The sequence below is a fragment of the Amia ocellicauda genome, chromosome 2, assembly GCF_036373705.1.
Source record: "Amia ocellicauda isolate fAmiCal2 chromosome 2, fAmiCal2.hap1, whole genome shotgun sequence".
Lineage (NCBI taxonomy): Eukaryota > Metazoa > Chordata > Actinopteri > Amiiformes > Amiidae > Amia > Amia ocellicauda.
In genome coordinates, this window is record NC_089851.1 from 60,579,094 (window position 1) to 60,600,994 (window position 21,901).

At 43.4% G+C, this 21,901-nt stretch overlaps 1 long non-coding RNA gene and 4 other non-coding genes across 7 annotated transcripts; 2 read left to right on the forward strand and 3 right to left on the reverse strand.

Moving 5' to 3' along the window:
* The first annotated feature begins 10,738 nt into the window (after positions 1-10,738).
* On the forward strand, positions 10,739-10,812 carry trnan-guu (transfer RNA asparagine (anticodon GUU)). Its single transcript has one exon. It is a non-coding gene; the product is annotated as a tRNA-Asn (tRNA).
* A 164-nt stretch (positions 10,813-10,976) lies between these two features.
* trnat-ugu (transfer RNA threonine (anticodon UGU)) lies at positions 10,977-11,050 on the reverse strand. Its single transcript has one exon. It is a non-coding gene; the product is annotated as a tRNA-Thr (tRNA).
* A 415-nt stretch (positions 11,051-11,465) lies between these two features.
* Positions 11,466-11,539, reverse strand: trnat-agu (transfer RNA threonine (anticodon AGU)). The gene has a single exon. It is a non-coding gene; the product is annotated as a tRNA-Thr (tRNA).
* A 122-nt stretch (positions 11,540-11,661) lies between these two features.
* trnal-cag (transfer RNA leucine (anticodon CAG)) lies at positions 11,662-11,744 on the reverse strand. Its single transcript has one exon. It is a non-coding gene; the product is annotated as a tRNA-Leu (tRNA).
* Positions 11,745-17,208: 5,464 nt separating this feature from the next.
* LOC136711593 (uncharacterized) lies at positions 17,209-20,378 on the forward strand. 3 transcript variants are annotated; one of them, XR_010804757.1, is made up of 4 exons: positions 17,209-17,775; positions 18,206-18,268; positions 19,513-19,607; positions 20,048-20,378. It is a non-coding gene; the product is annotated as an uncharacterized LOC136711593 (long non-coding RNA). The 3 variants fall into 3 exon arrangements; XR_010804758.1 differs by lacking the exon at positions 18,206-18,268 and having other exon boundaries at positions 17,213-17,775; XR_010804756.1 differs by lacking the exon at positions 17,209-17,775 and having other exon boundaries at positions 18,050-18,268.
* Positions 20,379-21,901: the final 1,523 nt, after the last annotated feature.

The window sequence follows — 21,901 nt, forward strand, 5'->3', positions numbered from 1 at the left end:
CCATCCATCCATCTATCTATCTATCTATATAGCTATCTATCTAGCTATATAGCTAGCTATCGATCTATGACTCTCAATATCTAACTCTCTTGCTTGCTATCGTTCCCCCAATGGTCAGTAGCATAGTAGCATAACATCAGATCACGGACCAATGTCAATCAGATGCTTGCCTTGCCGTACATCCATCCATCCATCTATCTATCTATCTATCTATCTATCTATCTATCTATCTATCTATGACTCTCGATATCTAACTCGCTTGCTATCGCTCCCCCAAAGGTCATTAGCATAGAAGCATAACAGCAGATTACGGACCACTGTCAATCAGATGCTTGCCTTGCCGTCCATCCATCCATCTATCTATCTATCTATCTATGACTCTTGATATCTCACTCTCTTGCTTGCTATCGCTCCCCCAATGGTCAGTAGCATAGTAGCATAACAGCAGATCACGGACCACTGTCAATCAGATGCTTGCCTTGCCGTCCATCCATCCATCTATCTATCTATCTATCAATGACTATCGATATCTAACTCTCTTGCTTGCTATCGCTCCCTCAATGGTCAGTAGCATAGTAGCATAACAGCAGATCACGGACCACTGTCAATCAGATGCTTGCCTTGCCGTCCATCCATCTATCTATCTATATATCTTTGACTCTTGATATCTAACTGTCTTGCTTGCTATCGCTCCCCCAATGGTCAGTCGCATTGTAGCATAACAGCAGATCACGGACCACTGTCAATCAGATGCTTGCCTTGCCGTCCATCCATCCATCTATCTATCTATCTATCTATGACTCTCGATATCTAACTCTCTTGCTTGCTATCGCTCCCCCAATGGTCAGTAGCATAGTAGCATAACAGCAGATCACGGACCACTGTCAATCAGATGCTTGCCTTGCCGTCCATCCATCTATATATCTATCTATCTATCTATCTATGACTCTCGATATTTAACTCTCTTGCTTGCTATCGCTCCCCCAATGGTCAGTAGTATAGTAGCATAACAGCAGATCACGGACCACTGTCAATCAGATGCTTGCCTTGCAGTCCATCCATCCATCCATCTATCTATCTATCTATCTATGACTCTCAATATCTAACTCTCTTGCTTGCTATCGCTCCCCCAATGTTCAATAGCATAGTAGCATAACTGCAGATCACGGACCACTGTCAATCAGATGCTTGCCTTGCCATCCATCCATCCATCTATCTATCTATCTATCTATGACTCTCGATATCTAACTCTCTTGCTTCCTATCGCTCCCCCAATGGTCAGTAGCATAGTAGCATAACAAAAGATCAGGGACCACTGTCAATCAGATGCTTGCCTTGTCGTCCATCCATCCATGTATCTATCTATCTATCTATCTATGACTCTCGATATCTAACTCTCTTGCTTGCTATCGCTCCCCCAATGGTCAGTAGCATAGTAGCATAACAGCTGATCACGGACCACTGTAAATCAGATTCTTGCCTTGCCGTCCATCCATCCATCCATCCATCTATCTATCTATCTATCTATGACTCTCGATATCTAACTCTCTTGCTTGCTATCACTCCCCCAATGGTCAGTAGCATAGTAGCATAACAAAGGATCAGGGACCACTGTCAATCAGATGCTTGCCTTGTCGTCCATCCATCCATCTATCTATCTATCTATCTATCTATCTATGACTCTCAATATCTAACTCTCTTGCTTGCTATCGTTCCCCCAATGGTCAGTAGCATAGTAGCATAACATCAGATCACGGACCAATGTCAATCAGATGCTTGCCTTGCCGTCCATCCATCCATCCATCTATCTATCTATCTATCTATCTATCTATCTATCTATCTATCTATCTATCTATGACTCTCGATATCTAACTCGCTTGCTATCGCTCCCCCAAAGGTCAGTAGCATAGAAGCATAACAGCAGATCACGGACCACTGTCAATCAGATGCTTGCCTTGCCGTCCATCCATCCATCTATCTATCTATCTATCTATGACTCTTGATATCTCACTCTCTTGCTTGCTATCGCTCCCCCAATGGTCAGTAGCATAGTAGCATAACAGCAGATCACGGAATACTGTCAATCAGATGCTTGCCTTGCCGTCCATCCATCTATCTATCTATCTATCTATGACTCTTGATATCTAACTGTCTTGCTTGCTATCGCTCCCCCAATTGTCAGTCGCATTGTAGCATAACAGCAGATCACGGACCACTGTCAATCAGATGCTTGCCTTGCCGTCCATCCATCCATCTATCTATCTATCTATCTATGACTCTCGATATCTAACTCTCTTGCTTGCTATCGCTCCCCCAATGGTCAGTAGCATAGTAGCATAACAGCAGATCACGGACCACTGTCAATCAGATGCTTGCCTTGCCGTCCATCCATCTATATATCTATCTATCTATCTATCTATGACTCTCGATATCTAACTCTCTTGCTTGCTATCGCTCCCCCAATGGTCAGTAGCATAGTAGCATAACAAAAGATCTGGGACCACTGTCAATCAGATGCTTGCCTTGTCGTCCATCCATCCATCTATCTATCTATCTATCTATGACTCTCGATATCTAACTCTCTTGCTTGCTATCGCTCCCCCAATGGTCAGTAGCATAGTAGCATAACAAAAGATCTGGGACCACTGTCAATCAGATGCTTGCCTTGTCGTCCATCCATCCATCTATCTATCTATCTATCTATCTATCTATGACTCTCAATATCTAAGTCTCTTGCTTGCTATCGCTCCCCCAATGTTCAGTAGCATAGTAGCATAACAGCAGATCACGGACCACTGTCAATCAGATGCTTGCCTTGCCATCCATCCATCCATCTATCTATCTATCTATCTATGACTCTCGATATTTAACTCTCTTGCTTGCTATCGCTCCCCCAATGGTCAGTAGCATAGTAGCAAAACAGCAGATCATGGACCAAAGTCAATCAGATGCTTGCCTTGCCGTCCATCCATCCATCTATCAATCTCTCTATCTATGACTCTCGATATCTAACTCTCCTACTTGCTATCGCTCCCCCAATGGTCAGTAGCATAGTAGCATAACAGCAGATCACGGACCACTGTCATTCAGATGCTTGCCTTGCCGTCCATCCATCTATATATCTATCTATCTATCTATCTATGACTCTCGATATCTAACTCTCTTGCTTCCTATCGCTCCCCCAATGGTCAGTAGCATAGTAGCATAACAGCAGATCACGGACCACTGTCAATCAGATGCTTGCATTGCAGTCCATCCATCCATCCATCTATCTATCTATCTATCTATCTATGACTCTCAATATCTAACTCTCTTGCTTACTATCGCTCCCCCAATGTTCAATAGCATAGTAGCATAACTGCAGATCACGGACCACTGTCAATCAGATGCTTGCCTTGCCATCCATCCATCCATCTATCTATCTATCTATCTATGACTCTCGATATCAAACTCTCTTGCTTCCTATCGCTCCCCCAATGGTCAGTAGCATAGTAGCATAACAAAAGATCAGGGACCACTGTCAAACAGATGCTTGCCTTGTCGTCCATCCATCCATCTATCTATCTATCTATTTAGCTATCTATCTAGCTATATAGCTAGCTATCGATCTATGACTCTCAATATCTAACTCTCTTGCTTGCTATCGTTCCCCCAATGGTCAGTAGCATAGTAGCATAACATCAGATCACGGACCAATGTCAATCAGATGCTTGCCTTGCCGTACATCCATCCATCCATCTATCTATCTATCTATCTATCTATCTATCTATCTATCTATCTATCTATCTATGACTCTCGATATCTAACTCGCTTGCTATCGCTCCCCCAAAGGTCATTAGCATAGAAGCATAACAGCAGATTACGGACCACTGTCAATCAGATGCTTGCCTTGCCGTCCATCCATCCATCTATCTATCTATCTATCTATGACTCTTGATATCTCACTCTCTTGCTTGCTATCGCTCCCCCAATGGTCAGTAGCATAGTAGCATAACAGCAGATCACGGACCACTGTCAATCAGATGCTTGCCTTGCCGTCCATCCATCCATCTATCTATCTATCTATCAATGACTATCGATATCTAACTCTCTTGCTTGCTATCGCTCCCTCAATGGTCAGTAGCATAGTAGCATAACAGCAGATCACGGACCACTGTCAATCAGATGCTTGCCTTGCCGTCCATCCATCTATCTATCTATATATCTATGACTCTTGATATCTAACTGTCTTGCTTGCTATCGCTCCCCCAATGGTCAGTCGCATTGTAGCATAACAGCAGATCACGGACCACTGTCAATCAGATGCTTGCCTTGCCGTCCATCCATCCATCTATCTATCTATCTATCTATGACTCTCGATATCTAACTCTCTTGCTTGCTATCGCTCCCCCAATGGTCAGTAGCATAGTAGCATAACAGCAGATCACGGACCACTGTCAATCAGATGCTTGCCTTGCCGTCCATCCATCTATATATCTATCTATCTATCTATCTATGACTCTCGATATCTAACTCTCTTGCTTGCTATCGCTCCCCCAATGGTCAGTAGTATAGTAGCATAACAGCAGATCACGGACCACTGTCAATCAGATGCTTGCCTTGCAGTCCATCCATCCATCCATCTATCTATCTATCTATCTATGACTCTCAATATCTAACTCTCTTGCTTGCTATCGCTCCCCCAATGTTCAATTGCATAGTAGCATAACTGCAGATCACGGACCACTGTCAATCAGATGCTTGCCTTGCCATCCATCCATCCATCTATCTATCTATCTATCTATGACTCTCGATATCTAACTCTATGGTTCCTATCGCTCCCCCAATGGTCAGTAGCATAGTAGCATAACAAAAGATCAGGGACCACTGTCAATCAGATGCTTGCCTTGTCGTCCATCCATCCATGTATCTATCTATCTATCTATCTATGACTCTCGATATCTAACTCTCTTGCTTGCTATCGCTCCCCCAATGGTCAGTAGCATAGTAGCATAACAGCTGATCACGGACCACTGTAAATCAGATTCTTGCCTTGCCGTCCATCCATCCATCCATCCATCTATCTATCTATCTATCTATGACTCTCGATATCTAACTCTCTTGCTTGCTATCACTCCCCCAATGGTCAGTAGCATAGTAGCATAACAAAGGATCAGGGACCACTGTCAATCAGATGCTTGCCTTGTCGTCCATCCATCCATCTATCTATCTATCTATCTATCTATCTATGACTCTCAATATCTAACTCTCTTGCTTGCTATCGTTCCCCCAATGGTCAGTAGCATAGTAGCATAACATCAGATCACGGACCAATGTCAATCAGATGCTTGCCTTGCCGTCCATCCATCCATCCATCTATCTATCTATCTATCTATCTATCTATCTATCTATCTATCTATCTATGACTCTCGATATCTAACTCGCTTGCTATCGCTCCCCCAAAGGTCAGTAGCATAGAAGCATAACAGCAGATCACGGACCACTGTCAATCAGATGCTTGCCTTGCCGTCCATCCATCCATCTATCTATCTATCTATCTATGACTCTTGATATCTCACTCTCTTGCTTGCTATCGCTCCCCCAATGGTCAGTAGCATAGTAGCATAACAGCAGATCACGGAATACTGTCAATCAGATGCTTGCCTTGCCGTCCATCCATCTATCTATCTATCTATCTATGACTCTTGATATCTAACTGTCTTGCTTGCTATCGCTCCCCCAATTGTCAGTCGCATTGTAGCATAACAGCAGATCACGGACCACTGTCAATCAGATGCTTGCCTTGCCGTCCATCCATCCATCTATCTATCTATCTATCTATGACTCTCGATATCTAACTCTCTTGCTTGCTATCGCTCCCCCAATGGTCAGTAGCATAGTAGCATAACAGCAGATCACGGACCACTGTCAATCAGATGCTTGCCTTGCCGTCCATCCATCTATATATCTATCTATCTATCTATCTATGACTCTCGATATCTAACTCTCTTGCTTGCTATCGCTCCCCCAATGGTCAGTAGCATAGTAGCATAACAGCAGATCATGGACCAAAGTCAATCAGATGCTTGCCTTGCCGTCCATCCATCCATCTATCAATCTATCTATCTATGACTCTCGATATCTAACTCTCTTACTTGCTATCGCTCCCCCCATGTTCAATAGCATAGTAGCATAACTGCAGATCACGGACCACTGTCAATCAGATGCTTGCCTTGCCATCCATCCATCCATCTATCTATCTATCTATCTATCTATGACTCTCGATATCTAACTCTCTTGCTTCCTATCGCTCCCCCAATGGTCAGTAGTATAGTAGCATAACAATAGATCAGGGACCACTGTCAATCAGATGCTTGCCTTGTCGTCCATCCATCCATCTATCTATCTATCTATATAGCTATCTATCTTGCTATATAGCTAGCTATCGATCTATGACTCTCAATATCTAACTCTCTTGCTTGCTATCGCTCCCCCAATGGTCAGTAGCATAGTAGCATAACATCAGATCACGGACCAATGTCAATCAGATGCTTGCCTTGCCGCCCATCCATCCATCCATCTATCTATCTATCTATCTATCTATCTATGACTCTCGATATCTAACTCGCTTGCTATCGCTCCCCCAAAGGTCAGTAGCATAGAAGCATAACAGCAGATCACGGACCACTGTCAATAAGATACTTGCCTTGCCGTCCATCCATCCATCTATCTATCTATCTATCTATGACTCTTGATATCTCACTCTCTTGCTTGCTATCGTTCCCCAATGGTCAGTAGCATAGTAGCATAACAGCAGATCATGGACCACTGTCAATCAGATGCTTGCCTTGCCGTCCATCCATCCATCTATCTATCTATCTATCAATGACTATCGATATCTAACTCTCTTGCTTGCTATCGCTCCCCCAATGGTCAGTAGCATAGTAGCATAACAGCAGATCACGGACCACTGTCAATCAGATGCTTGCCTTGCCGTCCATCCATCTATCTATCTATCTATCTATGACTCTTGATATCTAACTCTCTTGCTTGCTATCGCTCCCCCAATGGTCAGTCGCATTGTAGCATAACAGCAGATCACGGACCACTGTCAATCAGATGCTTGCCTTGCCGTCCATCCATCCATCTATCTATCTATCTATCTATGACTCTCGATATCTAACTCTCTTGCTTGCTATCGCTCCCCCAATGGTCAGTAGCATAGTAGCATAACAGCAGATCACGGACCACTGTCAATCAGATGCTTGCCTTGCCGTCCATCCATGCATCCATCTATCTATCTATCTATCAATGACTCTCGATATCTAACTCTCTTGCTTGCTATCGCTCTCCAAATGGTCAGTAGCATAGTAGCATAACAGCAGATCACGGACCACTGTCAATCAGATGCTTGCCTTGCCGTCCATCCATCCATCTATCTATCTATCTATCTATCTATGACTCTCGATATCTAACTCTCTTGCTTGCTATCGCTCCCCCAATGGTCAGTAGCATAGTAGCATAACAGCAGATCACGGACCACTGTCAATCAGATGCTTGCCTTGCCGTCCATCCATCCATCCATCTATCTATCTATCTATCTATCTATCAATGACTCTCGATATCTAACTCTCTTGCATGCTATCGCTCCCCCAATGGTCAGTAGCATAGTAGCATAACAGCAGATCACGGACCACTGTCAATCAGATGTTTGCCTTGCCGTCCATCCATCCATCTATCTATCTATCTATCGATGACTCTTGTTATCTAACTCTCTTGCTTGGTATCGCTCCCCCAATGGTCAGTAGCATAGTAGCATAACAGCAGATCATGGACCACTGTCAATCAGATGCTTGCCTTGCCGTCCATCCATCCATCTATCTGTCTATCTATCTATGACTCTTGATATCTAACTCTATTGCTTGCTATCGCTCCCCCAATGCCAGTAGCATAGTAGCATAACAGCAGATCACGGACCACTGTTAATCAGATGCTTGCCTTGCCGTCCATCCATCCATCCATCTATCTATCTATCTATCAATGACTCTCGATATCTAACTCTCTTGCTTGCTATCACTCCCCCAATGGTCAGTAGCATAGTAGCATAACAGCAGATCACGGACCACTGTCAATCAGATGTTTGCCTTGCCGTCCATCCATCCATCTATCTATCTATCTATCGATGACTCTTGTTATCTAACTCTCTTGCTTGGTATCGCTCCCCCAATGGTCAGTAGCATAGTAGCATAACTGCAGATCATGGACCACTGTCAATCAGATGCTTGCCTTGCCGTCCATCCATCCATCTATCTGTCTATCTATCTATGACTCTTGATATCTAACTCTATTGCTTGCTATCGCTCCCCCAATGCCAGTAGCATAGTAGCATAACAGCAGATCACGGACCACTGTTAATCAGATGCTTGCCTTGCCGTCCATCCATCCATCCATCTATCTATCTATCTATCAATGACTCTCGATATCTAACTCTCTTGCTTGCTATCACTCCCCCAATGGTCAGTAGCATAGTAGCATAACAGCAGATCACGGACCACTGTCAATCAGATGCTTGCCTTGCCGTCCATCCATCCATCCATCTATCTATCTGTTTATCAATGACTCTCGATATCTAACTCTCTTGCTTGCTATCGCTCCCCCAATGGTCAGTAGCATAGTAGCATAACAGCAGATCACGGACCACTGTCAATCAGATGCTTGCCTTGCCGTCCATTCATCCATCTATCTATCTAGCTATCTATGACTCTCGATATCTAACTCTCTTGCTTGCTATCGCTCCCCCAATGCCAGTAGCATAGTAGCATAACTGCAGATCACGGACCACTGTCAATCAGATGCTTGCCTTGCCGTCCATCCATCCATCCATCTATCTATCTATGTATTTCTCTCGATATCTAACTCTCTTGCTTGCTATCGCTCCCCCAATGGTCAGTAGCATAGTAGCATAACAGCAGATCACGGACCACTGTCAATCAGATGCTTGCCTTGCCGTCCATCCATCCATCCATCTATCTATCTATCTATCTATGACTCTCGATATCTAACTCTCTTGCTTGCTATCGCTCCCCCAATGGTCAGTAGCATAGTAGCATAACAGCAGATCACGGACCACTGTCAATCAGATGCTTGCCTTGCCGTCCATCCATCCATCTATCTATCTATCTATCTATGACTCTCAAAATCTAACTCTCTTGTTTGCTATCGCTCCCCCAATTGTTCAGTAGCATAGTAGCATAACAGCAGATCACGGACCACTGTCAATCAGATGCTTGCCTTGCCATCCATCCATCCATCTATCTATATATCTATCTATGACTCTCGATATCTAACTCTCTTGCTTGCTATCGCTCCCCCAATGGTCAGTAGCATAGTAGCAAAACAGCAGATCATGGACCAAAGTCAATCAGATGCTTGCCTTGTCGTCCATCCATCCATCTATCAATCTATCTATCTATGACTCTCGATATCTAACTCTCTTACTTGCTATCGCTCCCCCAATGGTCAGTAGCATAGTAGCATAACAGCAGATCACGGACCACTGTCATTCAGATGCTTGCCTTGCCGTCCATCCATCTATATATCTATCTATCTATCTATCTATGACTCTCGATATCTAACTCTCTTGCTTGCTATCGCTCCCCCAATGGTCAGTAGCATAGTAGCATAACAGCAGATCACGGACCACTGTCAATCAGATGCTTGCCTTGCAGTCTATCCATCCATCCATCTATCTATCTATCTATCTATGACTCTCAATATCTAACTCTCTTGCTTGCTATCGCTCCCCCAATGTTCAATAGCATAGTAGCATAACTGCAGATCACGGACCACTGTCAATCAGATGCTTGCCTTGCCATCCATCCATCCATCTATCTATCTATCTATCTATGACTCTCGATATCTAACTCTCTTGCTTCCTATCGCTCCCCCAATGGTCAGTAGCATAGTAGCATAACAAAAGATCAGGGACCACTGTCAATCAGATGCTTGCCTTGTCGTCCATCCATCCATCTATCTATCTATCTATCTATGACTCTCAATATCTAACTCTCTTACTTGCTATCGCTCCCCCAATGTTCAGTAGCATAGTAGCATAACAGCAGATCACGGACCACTGTCATTCAGATGCTTGCCTTGCCGTCTATCTATCTATCTATTTATCTATCTATGACTCTCGATATCTAACTCTCTTGCTTGCTATCGCTCCCCCAATGTTCAGTAGCATAGTAGCATAACAGCAGATCATGGACCAAAGTCAATCAGATGCTTGCCTTGCCGTCCATCCATCCATCTATCAATCTATCTATCTATGACTTGATATCTAACTCTCTTGCTTGCTATCGCTCCCCCAATGCCAGTAGCATAGTAGCATAACAGCAGTTCACGGACCACTGTCATTCAGATGCTTGCCTTGCCGTCCATCCATCTATATATCTATCTATGACTCTTGATATCTAAATCTCTTGCTTGCTATCGCTCCCCCAATGGTCAGTAGCATAGTAGCATAACAGCAGATCACGGACCACTGTCAATCAGATGCTTGCCTTGCAGTCCATCCATCCATCCATCCATCCATCTATCTATCTATCTATGACTCTCGATATCTAACTCTCTTGCTTGCTATCGCTCCCCCAATGGTCACGTATGTTGCATTCAACGACAAAGAAAATTGTGTGCTGGAAATGATTTCTGGCAACTGTGAAGGAACTGCATGACTGCAGCAACCACAACACCTCTGTCTGTCTCTGTGGCACAATCGGTCAGTGCGTTTGGCTGTTAACTGAAAGGATGGTGGTTCGAATCCACCCAGGGACGGCCCATTTTTCCCCCCGCCCCTTGTTATTGTTTCTACTTCTGGCGGTCAGCTTGCCAGACTGCGGCTACAGTAACCTTAAGCTGCTTGCTGCGGGCGGCCATCTTGCAAAAATGTATTGAGCGTTTAGAAACTTCCTTTCCATTGCCTAGGCCAACATAAACCATGGCACTGCTGGGAGTCAAACCCAGGGTTTCCTGTTTACAAGACAGGCGCTTTGACCAACTAAGCCACGGTGCCAGGACTCTCCCATTCCCCAGTGCCTACACTCAGGCGTAAGGCACAAAACAAAACAAAACAAAACAAAACAAAACAAAACAAAACAAAACAAAACAAAACAAAACAAAACAAAACAAAATCTGGATGCAGGCTGCAACAAAGGAAGCACACAGAGGTGAAAACGTAAGGTTGACGGGAGTAACAAGCTCCCTGTTGCGACTGTCCAGGGGCGGCAATGGGAATTGGACGTTGGCCGTTAGGTGCGCGTAGCGCGTGTCCTTTGGGTTCTGGTTCTTCTTTACAAACCGGCGTCTGTCCAGTTGGCTTTCCGGTTCATTACGTCCTCTGATGGCTTTACGATAAGCCTATCTTGCTAAAACTGATGGTCGACAAAGCGGAATCACAAGCTTCGCAAGGAGCACACAAAGCCCGCCTAAGGCACCGCTGGGATTTGAACCCAGGACCTCCTGTTTACTAGACAGGCGCTTTAACCAACTGAGCCACGGCGCCAAATCTGCAGCTGATGCTGCTGATGGTCTTTGAGACCCTTTTTTTGGCTCACGTGCTGAAAGGACCAGGGAGGGCGCTATCCTTGACCCGTTTCAAACAGGGCAAAAAGGAGCACTCGCTGTTGTCAGAAGTGGGATTCGAACCCACGCCTCCAGGGGAGACTGCGACCTGAACGCAGCGCCTTAGACCGCTCGGCCATCCTGACTGCCTGGCGGGGCCCTAGCGCAGCAGGTCGCGGTCCAGGACTGCTTTCCGGAGCCTGAGCTGACCGAAGGACACTAACAAGGTGGAATAAAGCAGGCAGGGGAGGCAGCGATGCTGCCCTCGCCTTGCCCTGAGACATTCAGAATCGGAAAGGGGCGTGGCGAAAGATGTGGGGGCGGAGAAGGTGGGATGCGGCAAGCCCGGCTCCTCGTTAGTATAGTGGTGAGTATCCCCGCCTGTCACGCGGAGACTGGGGTTCGATTCCCCGACGGGGAGGTTCCTTGTGTGGTTTTGCTGCCCCCGCCTAGGGTGGGAAGGCTGCACAAAGGACTTGGGAACAGAATGAAAGAAAGAGGTGTGTGAACTGATGTCACCCCAGCAAGAGCAAGGAATTATACCAGGGTTCCGACGCGCCTCTGCGTGTTCGTATGGACATCTTTCTGTCCTTATATACAGATCTCTATATGTTGATCTATATTTTTTTAAGTCACAGACAGACAGACAGACAGACAGATAGATAGATAGAGAGAGATTGCAAAAGGGTCTGTGACAGAAGCACAGCTCAAGAAGGGGGGCCTGCAAGGCAGAGAGGGGTCGGCGCTGCTCTTCAGCATCATAGCCGGCAGGATTCGAACCTGCGCAGGGAGACCCCAAAGGATTGCTAGTCCATCATCTTAACAACTCGGCCACGACTACCACGCGTCAGGCACCCCGGTGGCGCGGTTGGTCTTTGAGACCCTTTTTTTGTTGTATGTTGTTAATTGCATGATGTCAATACCAGAGGAAGTGTGTGAATACAAAACATGTGCAAAGGCAACTTGTATTCATTTAAACAGACAATGACATTTCTCTGGGATTGTGTTATTTCTGCACATGACCTTCAGACCTGCAGGAGAAGCTATTGTGTATTTGCACCGCTGTTGGATTTAGTTTGCATAGTGAGGCTTTTAACACACAGCCTCCAACAGCGATGACACATCAGGTGTTTGTTTGGCTAGAAAGCAGCCATCCAGAAATTAAAGTATTTCAGCAATTTCCTGACATGCTAAGGAACATTTCCCCTTTTCACATCTTCTTCTAGCATTTCAATAGATTGTGATAGATTTGCAAGTGATTTTCAGCAACACTGCACAGTGTGCTCTCCACCCAAGTCTGTCTCCCCATTTCCCAGAAACATGCATTACCCACCAGAGACCTCCAGCATTACGTTAATGGCAAGGATGGTTGCGACAGTTAAGCAGGTAGTGTTTTCAATTCTAACATTTTCCCTTACAGTTTTATGTTTGACTTCCCTTAATTAAAGACATTAAAATGCATTTATTTATTGACTGTATTACATTAAATCAACATGCAGGGGAACAATCTTAAGCCTTAAGTTGAGGATGGATTCTGAATTACATAAGGTAGAGAATTCTAGCTTTGTCTACAGTGTTTTGAATTAATTACTTAATTATTTCACATAAATGACTGCAATTCTTTAAATTCTTCAGATGTGTGTTCCACTGTGTTCTTATTTCAAAGCCTTTAACTTTCAAGAATGTGTTATCCCGTGTTAAATTGTACACTTGAACCAACTGCTGATGTTTATATATTTTTTGTCCTTTGGGAACTATTTCACAGAAAATCTGTTATCAATGTAGCATTAAGTGGGGGGGTATATTTTGATAAGAGCATTTTAGCTCTGAGCTGAAGAAGACCTCTCCCCCAAAGTTATCAGATTTCCTAAGCTCATCAGCGTGTGAACTGGTTTACATCAAAGTGGCAGTCTTGGGAGGATGGCACCGAGAATGGGCCAAATAGCTTGGAATCCCTGCTGTGAAATGTCTGGGGAATATGGCATGGAGGAAATAAAAAAGCTTTGAAGTGGACGAGAGCCAAAATCCCGACACAGAGCTAGGAACACAGGCCAACCAGCATTTCCAAAAGATGACATAGATTGACATCAGTCATAAATCAAGCCCTCCATCCAATAGAACACTGGGGGCTGAAACCGAAATTCAATCTCACAAACTCAAGAACCAATCATCTATTGATCTGACAGGCGTATACACTCACCTAAAGGATTATTAGGAACACCTGTTCAATTTCTCATTAATGCAATTATCTAACCAACCAATCACATGGCAGTTGCTTCAATGCATTTAGGGGTGTGGTCCTGGTCAAGACAATCTCCTGAACTCCAAACTGAATGTCTGAATGGGAAAGAAAGGTGATTTATGCCATTTTGAGCGTGGCATGGTTGTTGGTGCCAGACGGGCCGGTCTGAGTATTTCACAATCTGCTCAGTTACTGGGATTTTCACGCACAATTATTTCTAGGGTTTACAAAGAATGGTGTGAAAAGGGAAAAACATCCAGTATGCGGCAGTCCTGTGGGCGAAAATGCCTTGTTGATGCTAGAGGTCAGAGGAGAATGGGCCGACTGATTCAAGCTGATAGAAGAGCAACTTTGACTGAAATAACCACTCACTACAACCGAGGTATGCAGCAAAGCATTTGTGAAGCCACAACACATACAACCTTGAGGCGGATGGGCTACAACAGCAAAAGACCCCACCGGGTACCACTCATCTCCACTACAAATAGGAAAAAGAGGCTACAATTTGCACAAGCTCACCAAAATTGGACAGTTGAAGACTGGAAAAATTTTGCCTGGTCTGATGAGTCTCGATTTCTGTTGAGACATTCAGATGGTAGAGTCAGAATTTGGCGTAAACAGAATGAGAACATGGATCCATCATGCCTTGTTACCACTGTGCAGGCTGGTGGTGGTGGTGTAATGGTGTGGGGGATGTTTTCTTGGCACACTTTAGGCCCCTTAGTGCCAATTGGGCATCGTTTAAATGCCACGGCCTACCTGAGCATTGTTTCTGACCATGTCCATGCCTTTATGACCACCATGTACCCATCCTCTGATGGCTACTTCCAGCAGGATAATGCACCATGTCACAAAGGTCGAAACATTTCAAATTGGTTTCTTGAACCTGACAATGAGTTCACTGTACTAAACTGGCCCCCACAGTCACCAGATCTCAACCCAATAGAGCATCTTTGGGATGTGGTGGAACGGGAGCTTCGTGCCCTGGATGTGCATCCCACAAATCTCCATCAACTGCAATATGCTATCCTATCAATATGGGCCAACATTTCTGAAGAATGCTTTCAGCACCTTGTTGAATCAATGCCACATAGAATTAAGGCAGTTCTGAAGGCAAAAGGGGGTCAAACACAGTATTAGTATGGTGTTCCTAATAATCCTTTAGGTGAGTGTAAAGGGTAGCGCACGGCATCTCTCTCTCTCACCTGAACCAGTAACTCGCTGCCACAGCTCAACCTGTACCAGAAACCAACCAAGTCTTTGCCGGGAACAGAAGAGTTAAACTGGGAGAAGGAGATTGAGCTGTACGAAGAAATCTGTAAAGATCTTTATTCAGTTAAAGAACTTTAGAAACTGCGCCTGCCCGCCTGTACCCATCTGATCAGTGGAGTGAATACAGCTGGACAATTGACTAAGTCGACTGCAATACGAAAGTGTTCAGTCATTTAAATAGCTATTGAGTCTTAAGAAACTTGACCCTTGGAAACAAACAGGGCCTTGCTTTCCACAAAGACTTTGTCTTCAAGTAACTATGGTGGAAACCCTCCTTGCAAAGAAGATCCTGTGCACATTCTTGGAGCCTTCAAACCAGTGGAAAATCAGTTTGGAAAAGACTCTACTATCGCGAAACCCCAACTTCCAGGTGCATCGACTGAGTGGAAGTTCTTGGACAAAGCCGAACCGGACTGCCTTTGTTCCAAACCACACGGACCTCGTGCCGTGTGCTGTTATCTGAGCCCGAAGGCAGAGAGGCCTCTCTGCGACGAAGTTCAGATAAGTTTAACAGTTTGGAGTTTATTATTCATGACATTTGAGAAATCAATTAGATATGTTATTCTGTGAGTCATAAACTAGTATTTTCTTAAATATAAATGAGTGCTGTATTAAACTGTTTTGTTTGACAATTTTAGAAATAAGAATCTGTCAACGCCGAGAAATATATTCTCATTCCTGTTTAATTGTTTAGTCTGAAATTGACACAAGTTAATAGACACTAGATTATAGGTGGACCTGCCTATCCTTAATCATTGAACAGTAATCAATTAGGGAGAATTGTGGTAACAAGAAATGATAGAATCTTTCTCGGCACCCAAATATAAATGAGACTGATATATATATATAACGAGAAGTTATTTGACTTAAATACTAACCTGCATAGTTATTTGATGTTCGACTAACAATACTAATGAGACTCACCTTCGTCTTACTAACCGGTATTGTAGTCAATGTATTTATAACCTTTTTTGTTTAACGATTTGTGTGTTATCATATGCCATTCCATGGTCTTTGATTTGGTCAAGGAAGTGATTTGTCTTTGATTTGTTGATCTAGAGTTGAATTTTTATTAGTTTTTCCCTTTTTGTATAATTAGTGTAGTGCTACATTTAGTCTTTGTTTTTAATAAATTTGACAATTTATATCTTTGAAATTGGTGTCTGCGTCCAATTGTTACAGAAATTGAGTTCTACAAGATTCCAGGATCCGTGATAAGGTGATACTATACATTCACTTCTTTAATTGAAATTTATAAGTGTACCTTACGCTACATCAAGTTAAGTAGTGGTTTCTGTTAAATGTTATCTTGTGAGATTTATTTATTTTATTTTGTATAACGAAACAAAAATTTAGATTGTTCAGTACACAATCATTCTGCAATCATCAGGGCAGTACTGCACACTTCTGTGTTTTGCCTTTCCCATTCAAACCAGGCTGGACTAGAAGGAGAATTTAAAGACTGCCTGCAATCCACTTGTGAAAATGAGATTACCAAGGCATCAAAACCCTCAAAAAGAAGACACTGTCTAAGAATCGGGGAGAGCCATGATTCAAGCTGATCTGTACTAAAGTGTTTCCTTTTGTTCCTCAGGCTTGGGACAAAGGCAGAGCACTGGCAGAGCCTCTTCTCTCAGTTCTGCAGCAGGACGGCTAATGAAGAGGACGAAATCGCTCACAAGCTCCTGGGAGAGAAGTTTCAGGTCAGGGTCTGTGTTCAGGGCTTCAGAGATTCTTAAGAAGTCGCACCACACCAAATTTCCTCCAGGATGCAGAAGGTACTCAGTGTAGTTATAGATGCCTGTATCCTGGACTAATGGAATTGAAAGGCATCTTCTGATCTGGATGCTCGTAGCGTAATAAGAACTTCAAAGAGCGACTTCTTTTGTAATAATCCTGTTTCTAGTATCAATTCCTTTGCCTTTCCAATGGGAACATAACCCACAGGAAACACTACTTTTCACAAACTGCCACTCATCTTCAAGTACTCTGAATAAAACAGCACTGCCTGAGGAGTCTAACGGTGATGTGCAGAAGGTGTGGACGGCTGGTTGTGAATTGCTGCTTTTTTATGTCGGCTTTGTCACGGTCTCCCCTGTTTCTACCTTAGTTCACCACCAGAGGTCTCCCTCTCCCGAATACTAGTTTAGTGCTTCTCCTTTCCTTTATCCAGTCAAACCAGTCTTTCCACATTCTTCCCTACCAGGTGCACCTGTTCTGTCCTCCTCTCCTATCATTGGTCAATCCTTCATTCACCTTGTTCAATCCCTCTCTCCTTCACAGTACTTAAACCCCTCTGTTTCCTAGATTAATCGTGAAGTCTTGCATTCTCTCCTGGATCATTTCTAAGCCTTGTTTCTTGAGTGCCTTCCTGTGTATTTTTTTGACATTTTGCTTCCTTCTCTCGTTTACCCCTGTCGGATCTCCCTACTAGCCTGTTCGCTTGATCGTTTGACCTGGACTGTCCCAGTTTATGCTCTCTCGTTTTGCCCTTATTGGATTATCTGCTTCAACTCTAAAAGCCTGCACTTGGATCCTTTCCTTTGGTCCTAGAGGACGTCACAGGCTTGCTGATATTAAGTTTGGCTTTGGGTTGACCAGATATCACCCTGCAATCAAAATTTTCCCAGACAAAAACAAGAACAAACATCTGCACAAAAGTGGTAGGCATCCTTCAATGACTTGCAGGGTTACAAAGTGAGCCTGTGTTCCTTGTGTGGTTTCAGCACAGGCACAAACTGAATGTACTGTGTAGCTGTGGTCCCTGGAATAATATAACCTGGACCTAACCCTAATTCTAACCTTAACCATCTCTGTAATGTTGTTTCGGGAGTAATGGCCACAGAGCAAAATCAGGTCATGCATTTTGCTTGCAGGTCAAAATCAGACCATGACAGACCTGTCTGACCTGTTTTCATTTGTAAAATGATATTACATGCAAGATTCTATTCAATTTCTGTCCTGTGCCTGCCTTCATGCTTGCTTCCTCTGGGATCAGTTTAAGGCTAAGATGTTGAGTCTCAGGAGCTTAAGACAATGGCTGTGGTTAATGTAGGTCGGGTGTCACCTATATTTCTCTGTGTCGGGTTTTAGGGGCAACTGACATTGTTGTGGAACCAGTTCACTACAGCACTTTACGACGAGTGTCTGAGCAAGGTGAGTGTGTCCTGGAAATGCCATTTAATATCGCTGGGGGTTGCATTCCAGACATAGAAGAGCCCAGTTCTTGGCAAGCATGTCTGGGAATTGAAAGTGTCTAATAATCGCATTCACTGTTGCTGTTAATGGTCTTGCAACTCAAAACTTGCAGAATCCAGCCTTGTCAGCTTTGTAAATATCTTTTCTTGTTGTTGTTACTTTAATCGTAATTCTTTAATGAGAGCATTTTATCATTTGACAGGAACTGACATACTCCAACACTCTCTTGATAAGGAGGCATTTATAACATCTCACATTGTCAACTGCATTTCTTTATATACATTTATTTCCTTGCTATGCCTTATTAGCAAACTTATGCTTCGGCTTCTTCAGAACAAAGCTAGAATACTCCCCTGTTCCTCAGCTAACTATGACAGAGGAATAGCCATGTTTTTAAAGCTACAATTACATACTATCCTCACAATATGGTTTAAAAATCTCTAAGATCTCAAAATACACTTTGCTTGCTTATTTTTTAGCTTGTTCTTAAATCACTGGAGCCTGTGGCCCATAGTGGTTGTTCGCCCTCTCTGTGGAGCTTCATTTTAACTGGCAGTAGGAAACCTGAAACTCTGATTGCTTTGAAGTTCAAGTTCTCTGTCCCTGCTTTGAACATGCTCTTATATAACTGGGTTGTTACCAAAGCTTATCAACACCTCTTCTTCAAGGCACAGAATTTTGTCTCCTAGCCTTGTTCAAAGTAGACAGAATAGGATGGTGGTTGGAGCTGTGTGCTGTCCAAAATGGTTCTTCTGGGAGTGTCATGTTTAGCCAAGGCCTTTTGTTTATAAAACTATACTATACATTTCAGACCGGTCACAACTACATTATGGTTTGACCTGACCAATGTATTACTTCTAGTCTGTACGATAGGTGTAAGAAAGTCTATACAAGAGATTTATACAAGAACCCTGCATGATTTGAAGAACATGTGAATCCAAGAACCTCACCAAAGTTTTTTCCAAGTGCCAACAACATTGCTTGTAAGTCTGTAGCCTGTTTAGGTTGTCCCTCAAATATATAGTCTTTGTTTACCCTGCCTTGTTGTGCACATTTCAGCTAAGAATCTACACACTGCATCGACAGCCAATGGCTTGAACAGAGGTCTGCTCGTTTCTTCCCCCATGGAGTCATCTCAAAGGCTGCTCAGCCTTTTGGCTTTTGCTCCCACCTCATGTTTTTTTGTGAATTCTCTTGTCTAGCCAACCACAGCTGCCTGCCCAATGCCGAGGCCTCATTCCCTGACAACAACTACCTGTTGCACATGACTGCCCTCTCTGATATCGCCCCTGGGGAGGTAAATCCATCAGAATAATTGTGTGTGCGCGTGTATGTGGGGCAGTTCATAGTCTGTATATAAACAAGTATATGTCTGTGTGTGTCAATGCTTTTGTAAGGACCTGCAGGCACAGCTAGATTGATGTGCTGTTCTATAATTTCTCCTAGTATAGAAAAATAAGTTCAAAGTGTAATAATTGGGGGTTTTCAGGAAATCTCCATCAGCTACCTAGATTGCTGTCAAAGAGACTGGAGTAGGCACAGCCGCCACAAGATTCTCAGGTACATAGAGAGCCCAGAGACCGAGACTGAAGCCCCATTTACAGTGTCTGCTGCTACTTCACTGAAAGGCATTAGTGTCGAGGCACAGTTGGACTTTGTTTTTGGAAGCACAGTAAAGTCTAACACAGTGAAGTGTTAAGGATTTCTCTCTAACCCACTGTTCTCTTTTGTTGTCAGGGAGAACTACCTGATTGCCTGCTCCTGTCCCAAGTGTCTCTCCCAGGCTGGATGTGACCTCTGAGGAAGAGGAGGAGGAAGGCAAAGGGGAGGGCGAGACGGAGGGCGACGACCTGGAGGATGAGATGACAGACGTGTGACGGGCGGGTCATCACACCAGCGCACACCACTGAAACGGCACCGAGTTGATGTTAGAACAGTGGAGGACAGCAGTGCCGGCAGTGGGTCGGCTCTTCGCATCCACAGAGCACACACGGGCTCGCTCCACCTGCCTCATCCCTGACTGTCCTCTACAGCCTCTCACCGAATAAAACATTCATTAAAACTAGAACACATTTCACATCAGATTTTTTTTTTTAACTGTCGAATTTCTGTCCCTGTTATGTTTCTGCATATGAGATTCCAAAGAAAGAAGACCACTTTTTAAATGGATTTAAAATAAATAACACTCATTCATGGCATTTATTATTAATAATAATAATAATATTATTATTATTATTATTATTATTATTATTATTATTATTGTATTAACTTTCCACTCCTGGTGCTTTCAGGAAGTGTTCTTCAGTGGGCATGACACAAGTTAGAAATGATGCATTTCTCAAAAATGTTTGTCTACCTACCTTTGACTTCAGTTACAACTTGAATGCATGACATGAAAATTTATCCTGCAAGTTGTATGCCAATAGTTTTTTTTTATTATTTTTTCTTTATAGATTCTAGGTAAGTCAAGTGCTCTTGTCCCAAACAAAGTCCAGTCTATTAACATCTTATCAAGACTTACTTGCAGAGCATTTTCTATTAGACTGCTATTGTGTAAGCTAACCAGAATAATTCCTAAACTCCCTGTTACATTTCAGTCCAGTACTATATGCAGATTGTTTAACAAATGTCTTGGCACTGTGTTCAACTTAATGACTATTAGATCTGTCTATCATTTCAATAGTTACAGGCAATAACTAAATAGCTGTTACTTTAAGAGACTGGGACCATTCACAGTGTAAATATGCCAGCTGTTCATAGGACTGCCTGCAGTATCTATCATTGCCAGTAACTCTTGACATAAAACAATTACTGTTTTACAAGTTGCATCCTCACAAGCTGAGAGTTATGTAGTGCAGCAGTATGAATAGCACAGATGTCATATTTACTGGGGATATGAAGGCAGCTTTGTTTTCCCGACACTAGGTGGCATTGCTGTAAAAGAGCGATCGACTTGCAGAGCTTCCGTAGTGTTCTTAGTTTTTTTTTTTTTAACTCCAAAGATCAGTAACAGTATGGAAATGCACATATGGTATATTTATACTTTTAAGACAGATCAATAACCCTTCCTAAAGGAGAATGACTGTTCACTCTCCCCTTTCCCAGAGAGATCTACCACTTTCTAAACACAAGGAATGGCCTGTAATATTTACTCTTACTGCTTAATATATATACACTCACGTAAAGGATTATTAGGAACACCTGTTCAATTTCTCATTAATGCAATTATCTAACCAACCAATCACATGGCAGTTGCTTCAATGCATTTAGGGGTGTGGTCCTGGTCAAGACAATCTCCTGAACTCCAAACTGAATGTCTGAATGGGAAAGAAAGGTGATTTAAGCAATTTTGAGCGTGGCATGGTTGTTGGTGCCAGACAGGCTGGTCTGAGTATTTCACAATCTGCTCAGTTACTGGGATTTTCACGTACAACCATTTCTAGGGTTTACAAAGAATGGTGTGAAAAGGGAAAAACATCCAGTATGCGGCAGTCCTGTGGGCGAAAGTGCCTTGTTGATGCTAGAGGTCAGAGGAGAATGGGCCGACTGATTCAAGCTGATAGAAGAGCAACTTTGACTGAAATAACCACT